Genomic DNA, 10,863 nt, shown 5'->3' on the forward strand with positions numbered 1-10,863 from the left:
GCTCCGGCCACAGACATGGTAGCGATTAGTGGTGCATGGAAGAAATCTAGCCACAAGTGCCATCTACCCATGGCCAGAAGAAAGTGTGGCCATATCTTGGATACCGGCGGAGCTATGGGGCAAATATGGGCCAAAAATGGGTAAAATTGTACGGTCCAAAGCCAAGGGTAAATTTTTTTTATTCCTCTAATAACTTCTAGCACAGACATTGAATCGGTTGGTGATGTATGGATGAAATGTAGCAAACAGTTGGAACTACCCATAAAATCTTAAAGATTGACGATCCAATGTGTAGAACCGGAGTAATGTGCGATACTTGGTGAAAAATCGAGTGAAAAATTAGCTATAAACTGTTTTTGGCCCATAACTCGAATACTAGACATCGGAAGGGGGGGTCGTAGAACGATTTTTTGTTGCCCTATCGATTCCCTATCGAACGAGCAAAAGTTGTTTTTTTGACCAAAAAGGACCCCTACTCTAGTAAAATTGGCCTGATTTTACTAGTCCCCGGTACCCGTACAGGCAAAATGAGCAAAATGCTCAAGTATGAATGGTTTTTGGCTAATAACTCGAATACTAGACGTCGCAGGGGGGTGTCGTGGAACAATTTTTGGTAGCCCTTGAAATTATCTATCGAATGACATATGCTTGATTTTTGGCCAAAAAGTTCCCTAGACTAGTAAAAATCGCATCATTTTACTAGAGTCGGGTACCCTGGACGAAAAACCGCTATAATTGCGGTTTTTGGCTAATAACTCGAATACTAGACGTCGCAGGGGGGTGTCGTGGAACAATTTTTGGTAGCCCTTGAAATTATCTATCGAATGACATATACTTGATTTTTGGCCAAAAAGTTCCCTAGACTAGTAAAAATCGCATCATTTTACTAGAGTCGGGTACCCTGGACGAAAAACCGCTATAGTTGCGGTTTTTGGCTAATAACTCTAATACTAGACGTCGGAGGGGGGTGTCGTGGAACAATTTTTGGTAGCCCTTGAAATTATCTATCGAATGACATATACTTGATTTTTGGCCAAAAAGTTCCCTAGACTAGTAAAAATCGCATCATTTTACTAGAGTCGGGTACCCTGGACGAAAAACCGCTTTAGTTGCGGTTTTTGGCTAATAACTCGAATACTAGACGTCGCAGGGGGGTGTCGTGGAACAATTTTTGGTAGCCCTTGAAATTATCTATCGAATGACATATACTTGATTTTTTGACCAAAAAGTTCCTAGACTAGTAAAAATCGCATCATTTTACTAGAGTCGGGTACCCTGGACGAAAAACCGCTTAAGTTGCGGTTTTTGGCTAATAACTCGAATACTAGACGTCGCAGGGGGGTGTCGTGGAACAATTTTTGGTAGCCCTTGAAATTATCTATCGAATGACATATACTTGATTTTTTGACCAAAAAGTTCCTAGACTAGTAAAAATCGCATCATTTTACTAGAGTCGGGTACCCTGTACGAAAAACCGCTATAGTTGCGGTTTTTGGCCAATAACTCGAATACTAGACGTCGGAGGGGGGTGCCGTAGAACAATTTTTTGTAGCCCTTGAAATTACCTTTCGAATGATATATAGTGGTTTTTTGGTCAAACAGTGACCCCGAGACTAGTAACCCTCCATACACAAAACCGCCTAAAAAGTTTTGGTTTTGCAAAATTTTGAAAAGTGCGTCAAAAAAATTTTTTCAAAAAGTACCAAATCGTGATCAGAACTCACTATAGACCATAAAAAGTGAAATCCGATGGTCATTTGCAACACTTGGTCAATCGAGAAAAATTTCACTTTTTTACTAGAGTCGGGTACCCTGAACGAAAAATCGCTCAAGTGATGGTTTTTGGCCAATAACTCGAATACTAGACGTCGGAGGGGGGTGCCGTAGAACAATTTTTTGTAGCCCTTGAAATTACCTTTCGAATGATATATAGTGGTTTTTTGGTCAAACAGTGACCCCGAGACTAGTAACCCTCCATACACAAAACCGCCTACAAAAACTTTGTTTTGAAAAATTTTGAAAAGTTCAAAAAAATTTTTTTTTCAAAAACTACTAAAACGTGATAAGAACTTACTATAGACCATGAAAAGTGATATCCGATGATAATTTGCAAAAGTTGGTAACTAGTAAAAAATTTCACTTTTTTACTAGAGTCGGTGCAACGAGAAAAAAAAAGTCCGTGATGGAGAAAAATGGCACGTTTTCCACGCCTGTACGCTTTCGTTTTCTATATAGGGGGTAGGTGAGCCAGAAGCATGAATTTGACTGAGTACGTATCTTTATGAATTGGGCCCTTCTAAATCGATTGAGACTACCCCCAGGACGATCGGACGACTGCTTCTGGCTCAAAATGTGGTTTTTAGATTTTGATCGTCAATTATGAGAGAAAAAATCGATTAGAAGTAAAGATACGAAATGCTTGGTCTAAGTTGGGAAACGACTTCGGATATTTGTTGGACGTTGTCGTAGAAGGTCCGAGGACCAAGGAAAAGTGATTTCCAAGTGGATTTATGCACTATTAGTCGATGGTAAGATGTGAAATTAGTAGAACTTACCATACAGTTTGCGAAGTTGAAGCAATCGGTTGGTGAATATGGTACTGTCTGTCCAATTTGGTGGTTCGGAATGAGTGAAACGATGTTGATGATGGATAGACGTTCCGATTGCCCCCGATCGGGGAACATATAGTGGTCTTTAAGGTCCAAGTACCTATGTTTTGGTAAGCAGAACTGAGAGTTAAAGGATGAAAGTCGGCCATTCCTAATATCATCCTATCGGTGGTTCGCGAGTTGTTTGAGGACCGGAGCAGCTCGCGATGAAACGGTCCTAGGGTATTGGTTATCCATCCAAGGAAGAGTAAATGCGATCCTAGATGTGTGTCGTTGGCCGTTCTACCGGTATCGCCTATCGATGAGATATCGACGGGCATGCCTTACTCGAAAGTTGAATTCTAGGATCGATGGTCAAACAGACCTATGAGCGATAAACCAAACTGAACACGTATTGATGTCGGCTTTTCCTATCATTTGATGCCGCAGGTTGTTTAGGGACCGGAGCAACTTGCGGCCGAGACGGTCCCCGGGGGTTTCTTTCTCCAAGGAGTGGAAACTATTAAGCAAGAGTTGTAGCAAGATACGATCCTCTGATGTGTCGTTGGCCGTTCATGCGGTATCGCCTGTCGATGAGATATCGATGGGCATGCCTTACTCTACCGACCTTCTAATTGAGAGTATTAATCAGGGATCGATGGTCAAACAAGACCAATGAGCGATAAACCAAACTGAACACGTATTGATGTCGGCTTTTCCTATCATTTGATGCCGCAGGTTGTTTAGGGACCGGAGCAGCTTGCGGCCGAGACGGTCCCCGGGGGTTTCTTTCTCCAAGGAGAAGAAACGATTAAGCAAAAGTTGTAGCAAGATACGATCCTCTGATGTGTCGTTGGCCGTTCAAGCGGTATCGCCTGTCGATGAGATATCGATGGGCATGCCTTACTCTCCCGACTGGATTACTGAGAGTTTAATCAGGGATCGATGGTCAAACAGACCAATGAGCGATAAACCAAACTGAACACTTATTGATGTCGGCATTTCCTATCATTTGTCGCAGGTTGTTTAGGGACCGGAGCAGCTTGCGACCGAGACGGTCCCCGGGGGTTTCTTTCTCTAAGGAGTGGAAACGATTAAGCAAAAGTCGTAGCAATAATCGATCACCTGATGTGTCGTTGGCCGTTCTTGCGGTATCGCCTGTCGATGAGATATCGATGGGCATGCCTTACTCTCCTGACTGTTTAATTGAGAGTTATAATCAGGGATCGATGGTCAAAAAGACCTATGAGCGATAAACCAAACTGAACACGTGTTGATGTCGGCATTTCCTATCATTTGTCGCAGGTTGTTTAGGGACCGGAGCAGCTTGCGACCGAGACGGTCCCTTCCCGAAAGATGGTGAACCGAGTCGTCTGGCGTAAAAACCGGACGACTCGAAAGGGCTTGACCCTTTCAAGTGAGCGATAATCACATTCTACGCTCAGTTCGACAGCTACAAGGCAATCACTCGCTATGTTCAGAGCTAATACATGCAACATGCCGGCATTGTTTCCACCGACGCATGGATTCAAGACTGGTGCACTTATTAGTTAAACCGTTCGCCTCCGGGTGTTTCGAGTTCAAGTCTGGATGAGGATTGTTCTTGCTGGTAATAGCTTGAGCCCCTGAATAAGGGGTCGAAGCGTACATCTTGAGACCATGTACAACATATTACCAAATCGGCACCATGGGTTCGGGTGCAAGTGATGTAACCGTGAAAGATGTTGAGCAGCCCAACATCGGTTTACACACGCATAATAGGAAGGCAGCGCTGTCGACTGGTCAGTCGTGTAAGAAGTGTGCATTATCGATCACAAATATATTGGTGATCTGTAGGTTGCGCATACACCATGCCCGGTGTAAAGTGCCGTGGTCCCCCCCGGGGGGCTGCATCAAACCGTTCGCCACGCGAACTACCCAATGGAACGAACTCTATGCATTTAATAAGAAGAAGAGATGATAATGAAACACGGTCGATTTAAGAGTTGAAAACGTTGAAATACCTATAAGCAAGTCTTAAGTTGGTGGTGACCGTTACGCCCCAACAAATTGGTGCCTTACCCTACACCAAAGAGCCATTCAACATGGTTCAAGTGAGCGATAATCACGCTCTACGCTCAGTATGACAGCTGCAAGGCAATCACTCGCTAAGTTCAGAGCTAATACATGCAACACGCCGGCATTGTTTCCACCGACGCATGGATTCAAGACTGGTGCACTTATTAGTTAAACCGTTCGCCTCCGGGTGTTTCGAGTTCAAGTCTGGATGAGGATTGTTCTTGCTGGTAATAGCTTGAGCCCCTGAATAAGGGGCCGAAGCGTACATCTTGAGTAAATGTACAACATATTACCAAATCGGCACCGTGGGTTCGGGTGCAAGTGATGTAACCGTGAAAGATGTTGAGCAGCCCAACATCGGTTTACACACGCATAATAGGAAGGCAGCGCTGTCGACTGGTCAGTCGTGTAAGAAGTGTGCATTATCGATCTCCAATATATGAGCTCAGTATGACAGCCCAATTGGTAATCCTCGGGACCTCCAGAAAGGAAGCTGGATGAGGATTACCAAATCGAAAGTTGATAAGTGTAGTGGTACCACTTAGTCAACTTGTATCCCGAAAGATGGTGAACCGAGTCGTCTGGCGTAAAAACCGGACGACTCGAAAGGGCTTGACCCTTTCAAGTGAGCGATAATCACGCTCTACGCTCAGTTCGACAGCTGCAAGGCAATCACTCGCTAAGTTCAGAGCTAATACATGCAACATGCCGGCATTGTTTCCACCGACGCATGGATTCAAGACTGGTGCACTTATTAGTTAAACCGTTCGCCTCCGGGTGTTTCGAGTTCAAGTCTGGATGAGGATTGATCTTGCTGGTAATAGCTTGAGCCCCTGAATAAGGGGTCGAAGCGTACATCTTGAGACCATGTACAACATATTACCAAATCGGCACCATGGGTTCGGGTGCAAGTGATGTAACCGTGAAAGATGTTGAGCAGCCCAACATCGGTTTACACACGCATAATAGGAAGGCAGCGCTGTCGACTGGTCAGTCGTGTAAGAAGTGTGCATTATCGATCACAAATATATTGGTGATCTGTAGGTTGCGCATACACCATGCCCGGTGTAAAGTGCCGTGGTCCCCCCCGGGGGGCTGCATCAAACCGTTCGCCACGCGAACTACCCAATGGAACGAACTCTATGCATTTAATAAGAAGAAGAGATGATAATGAAACACGGTCGATTTAAGAGTTGAAAACGTTGAAATACCTATAAGCAAGTCTTAAGTTGGTGGTGACCGTTACGCCCCAACAAATTGGTGCCTTACCCTACACCAAAGAGCCATTCAACATGGTTCAAGTGAGCGATAATCACGCTCTACGCTCAGTATGACAGCTGCAAGGCAATCACTCGCTAAGTTCAGAGCTAATACATGCAACACGCCGGCATTGTTTCCACCGACGCATGGATTCAAGACTGGTGCACTTATTAGTTAAACCGTTCGCCTGCGGGTGTTTCGAGTTCAAGTCTGGATGAGGATTGTTCTTGCTGGTAATAGCTTGAGCCCCTGAATAAGGGGCCGAAGCGTACATCTTGAGAGTAAATGTACAACATATTACCAAATCGGCACCGTGGGTTCTGGTGCAAGTGATGTAACCATGAAAGATGTTGAGCAGCCCAACATCGGTTTACACACGCATAAGGGGTTTATTGTTATCTGTAGGTTGCGCATACACCATACCCGGTGTAAAGTGCCGTGGTCCCCCAGGGGGCTGCATCAAAACGTTCGCCATGCGAACTACCCAATGGAACGAACTCGATGTATTGAAAGAGATGAACAATTAATAGCGAGAATAGGGGCCCGGAAGCAATTCCGCGGCCCTACGGTCGATTCAAGAGTTGAAACGTTGTACAATCGTGGATAGCACCTAGTGCTAATATGGTGAGAGATAATGTGTGAGGAAATTTAGTTTCCTAAAGTTTAGTTAGTGGTTTCCGTTGTGCCCTAACAAACTTAAAGTTGGTGGTGACCGTTACACCCCAACAAATTGGTGCCTTACCCAACACCAAAGAGCCATTCCATATGGTTCTAGAGAGAGAGAGTTGTGTGGAAATTTATTTCCCACTAAGCGAGTGTGTGTCTGTAGTGGAACGAATTCTGGTTGATCCTACCAGTAATATACGCTTGTCTCAAAGGTTAAGCCATGCATGTCTAAGTACAAACATAAATGAATGTGAAACCGCATAAGGCTCAGTATAACAGCTATAATTCACAAGATCATCCTACCACTAGTTACTTGGATAACTGTGGAAAATCCAGAGCTAATACATGCAACATGCCGGGACTGTTGCCCTCGCGGGTAGCTGAACTGGTGCACTTATTAGTTAAACCAATCGCCTCCGGGCGGCTTGAGTTGAAGTCTGGATAAGGACGCAGATCGTATGGTCGCTTGTCGACTGACGACAGATCTTTCAAATGTCTGCCCTATCAACTATTGATGGTAGTGTAGAGGACTACCATGGTTGCGACGGGTAACGGGGAATCAGGGTTCGATTCCGGAGAGGGAGCCTGAGAAATGGCTACCACATCCAAGGAAGGCAGCAGGCGCGTAAATTACCCAATCCCAGTACGGGGAGGTAGTGACGAGAAATAACAATATGGACCTCTCTAACGATGGTCCATAATTGGAATGAGTTGAGTATAAATCCTTCAACAAGGATCAAGTGGAGGGCAAGTCTGGTGCCAGCAGCCGCGGTAATTCCAGCTCCACTAGCGTATATTAAAGTTGTTGCGGTTAAAACGTTCGAAGTTGATTGCCCGTCCAGACACGTGACCGCCACGGGCGCCCGGTTACACGCCGGGGCCGTTCGTGCGCGCGCTCACGGCTGCGACTCACAATGGTGTACTTGGGCGTTACTCTGTGAACGAGTACCGTGCTACCGGTTAACTCCGGCACGGGCTCCTCATGGTGCTCAAGATACTCACATTTACCTTGAACAAATTAGAGTGCTCAAAGCAGGCTAAGACAAAGCGTCCGGCCCCCCCGTGGGGTTGGCGTTGGCCGAGAATAATCTTGCATGGAATAATGGAATATGACCTCGGTTTATACGATTTCGTTGGTTTGTCAGAAACCTAGAGGTAATGATTAACAGAAGTAGTTGGGGGCATTGGTATTACGGCGCGAGAGGTGAAATTCGTAGACCGTCGTAGGACCAACTGAAGCGAAAGCGTTTGCCATGGATGCTTTCTTTAATCAAGAACGAAAGTTAGAGGATCGAAGGCGATTAGATACCGCCCTAGTTCTAACCGTAAACGATGCCAATTAGCAATTGGGAGACGCTACCCCTATTCGGTGCTCTCAGTCGCTTCCGGGAAACCAAAATCGGGTTCCGGGGGAAGTATGGTTGCAAAGTTGAAACTTAAAGGAATTGACGGAAGGGCACCACAAGAAGTGGAGCTTGCGGCTTAATTTGACTCAACACGGGAAAATTTACCAGGTCCAAACTTATCGAGGTAAGACAGATTGATAGCTCTTTCTCAAATTTAAGGGTAGTGGTGCATGGCCGTTCTTAGTTCGTGGAATGATTTGTCTGGTTAATTCCGATAACGAACGTGACTCAAACATGCTAACTAGAACGCTGTCAGCAGTGCGCCTCCGGGCGCACCTGACGTTACAGCCGGGCGGCGCCTTCACGGGCGGTCGTCGGCTACGTTTGCCCTGCTTAGCGGGACAACTTGTGTTTAGCAAGCTGAGAATGAGCGATAACAGGTCCGTGATGCCCTTAGATGTTCTGGGCTGCACGCGTGCTACAATGTGGGTCGCAGCGTGTTCTCGCCAATAGGCGCCCCCATTCCGAGAGGAACGGGAAATCACTAAAATGCCCATCTAGTCGGGATTGGGGACTGCAACGGTCCCCATGAACCTGGAATTTCTAGTAAGCACTAGTCATTAGCTAGTGCTGATTACGTCCCTGCCCTTTGTACACACCGCCCGTCGCTACTACCGATGGATTATTTAGTGAGGTTTCTGGAGGCTTACCTTCCGCGGTTCCTTCGTGAGCTGCAGCTGGCATGGCTGAAGTTGACCGAACTTGATGATTTAGAGGAAGTAAAAGTCGTAACAAGGTTTCCGTAGGTGAACCTGCGGAAGGATCATTACTGATGATCGTCCGCGAGTGACCAACCATGGGCTGCCTTCGGTGTAGCTCGGTCGCTCGCTTGCTATGTGTCAGAATTTGTTGAAAGCCAACTCGTTCGTTGTACACTTTGATGGGTGACCATCACTGTGTCTCCGTGCCGAGCTAGATCTCCCCTAGCCGTAAGGCACTTGAACGCCCCTTCGACGACGAGTTGCATGTGTGTGGTATGTGTCAGAATCTGGTGAAGCTTTCTGCATGTGATGTGCCTTGTGTGGATCCGTGGCCATTGCATTGTGTCTGGTGCTTAGATACCCAGACACTTAGAACGCTTGCGCGGAAAGCAAACTCGATCGTTGTACACTTTGATGGGTGACCATCACTGTGTCTCCGTGCCGTGCTAGATCCCCCCTAGCCGTAAGGCACTTTGAACGCCCCTTCGACGACGAGTTACAAGAGTGTGGTATGTGTCAGAATCTGGTGAAGCTTTCTGCATGTGATGTGCCTTGTGTGGATCCGTGGCCATTGCATTGTGTCTGGTGTGTAGGTACCCAGACACTTAAGCAAACTCGATCGTTGTACACTGTGATGGGCGAGCATCACTGTGTCTCCGTGCCGTGTAAGAGCTCCCCTGGCCATCAGGCACTTGAAAGGTCCTTCGACGACGAGTTACAATAGTGGTGTGTTAGATACGTCAGGTGATGGTATCTACTGTTGTGCAATACGTATCCGGCCACGGCACGGAACGAACGGGAACTGTGGTGCAGACATACAAAGAGTTAAGCCTATTAGTCATTAACTCTAAGGACGGGGCCATGGGGCGGTACGCAAAGGATACGGATGAGCGAGTATGCAGGCCCAATACTCAATAGCTCGATCCGATCCAAGCACATGAGTTGACTGCGGCGCCAGGTTAACCAATGTGCTAGATTCTATTTGGCCAGTAGAATCTTGTGTCTTATGCGATTTGATACCAAGACACCAGAACGAAAGTTAGTTGAAGAGTTATTAAACTCTTATGAAGTATGGTTGTGCAATCACAACTTATGACTTTAACCTATAAAGTGGATATGGACTTGCAATTATAACATGGAATCTCTACACACCCCATGAGCTCGATCCAATCCACGCACACGAGTTGCCTGAGTAGCGACAGGTATACCGATGTGCAATACGTATCCGGCCACGGCACGGAACGAACGGGAACTGTGGTGCAGACATACAAAGAGTTAAGCCTATTAGTCATTAACTCTAAGGACGGGGCCATGGGGCGGTACGCAAAGGATACGGATGAGCGAGTATGCAGGCCCAATACTCAATAGCTCGATCCGATCCAAGCACATGAGTTGACTGCGGCGCCAGGTTAACCAATGTGCTAGATTCTATTTGGCCAGTAGAATCTTGTGTCTTACGCGATTTGATACCAAGACACCAGAACGAAAGTTAGTTGAAGAGTGATTAAACTCTTATGAAGAATGGTTGTGCAATCACAACTTATGACTTTAACCTATAAAGTGGATATGGACTATCAATTATAACATGGGGCACACACCATGTTCTCGATCCAATCCACGCACACGAGTTGCCTGAGTAGCGACAGGTATACCGATGTGCAATACGTATCCGGCCATAGGCACGGAACGAACAGGAACTGTGGTGCAGACATACAAGGGCCATGGGGCGGTACGCAAAGGATACGGATGAGCGAGTATGCAGGCCCAATACTCAATAGCTCGATCCGATCCAAGCACATGAGTTGACTGCGGCGCCAGGTTAACCGATGTGCTAAGAGAGTTGTTCCTGGGCCTTCAAAGTGACTTCAAAACTATCTTAGCGAATGGTGGCCATGGGCGTAGACATGAGCCACAAGTCACAAGGCCTGGGACTATTGGGTAATAAAGACAACTTAGTCAGAAAGTTAGTCTTTGGACGTACCACCGGGATTGTGTTACATTGGGAACCTTACTATAAAACCCTAGGCAGGGGATCACTCGGCTCATGGATCGATGAAGACCGCAGCTAAATGCGCGTCACAATGTGAACTGCAGGACACATGAACACCGATAAGTTGAACGCATATTGCGCGTCGGACGATTAAACCCGGCCGATGCACACATTCTTGAGTGCCTATCAATTCC

At 46.4% G+C, this 10,863-nt stretch overlaps 1 non-coding gene across 1 annotated transcript; it reads left to right on the plus strand.

Annotated features, from left to right (window-relative positions):
* Window positions 1–10,696: 10,696 nt before the first annotated feature.
* Window positions 10,697–10,854, plus strand: LOC125773144 (5.8S ribosomal RNA). Its single transcript, XR_007419921.1, has one exon. It is a non-coding gene; the product is annotated as a 5.8S ribosomal RNA (ribosomal RNA).
* Window positions 10,855–10,863: the final 9 nt, after the last annotated feature.

This window comes from Anopheles funestus (genome assembly GCF_943734845.2).
Source record: "Anopheles funestus chromosome X unlocalized genomic scaffold, idAnoFuneDA-416_04 X_unloc_22, whole genome shotgun sequence".
In the NCBI taxonomy this organism is placed as follows: domain Eukaryota; kingdom Metazoa; phylum Arthropoda; class Insecta; order Diptera; family Culicidae; genus Anopheles; species Anopheles funestus.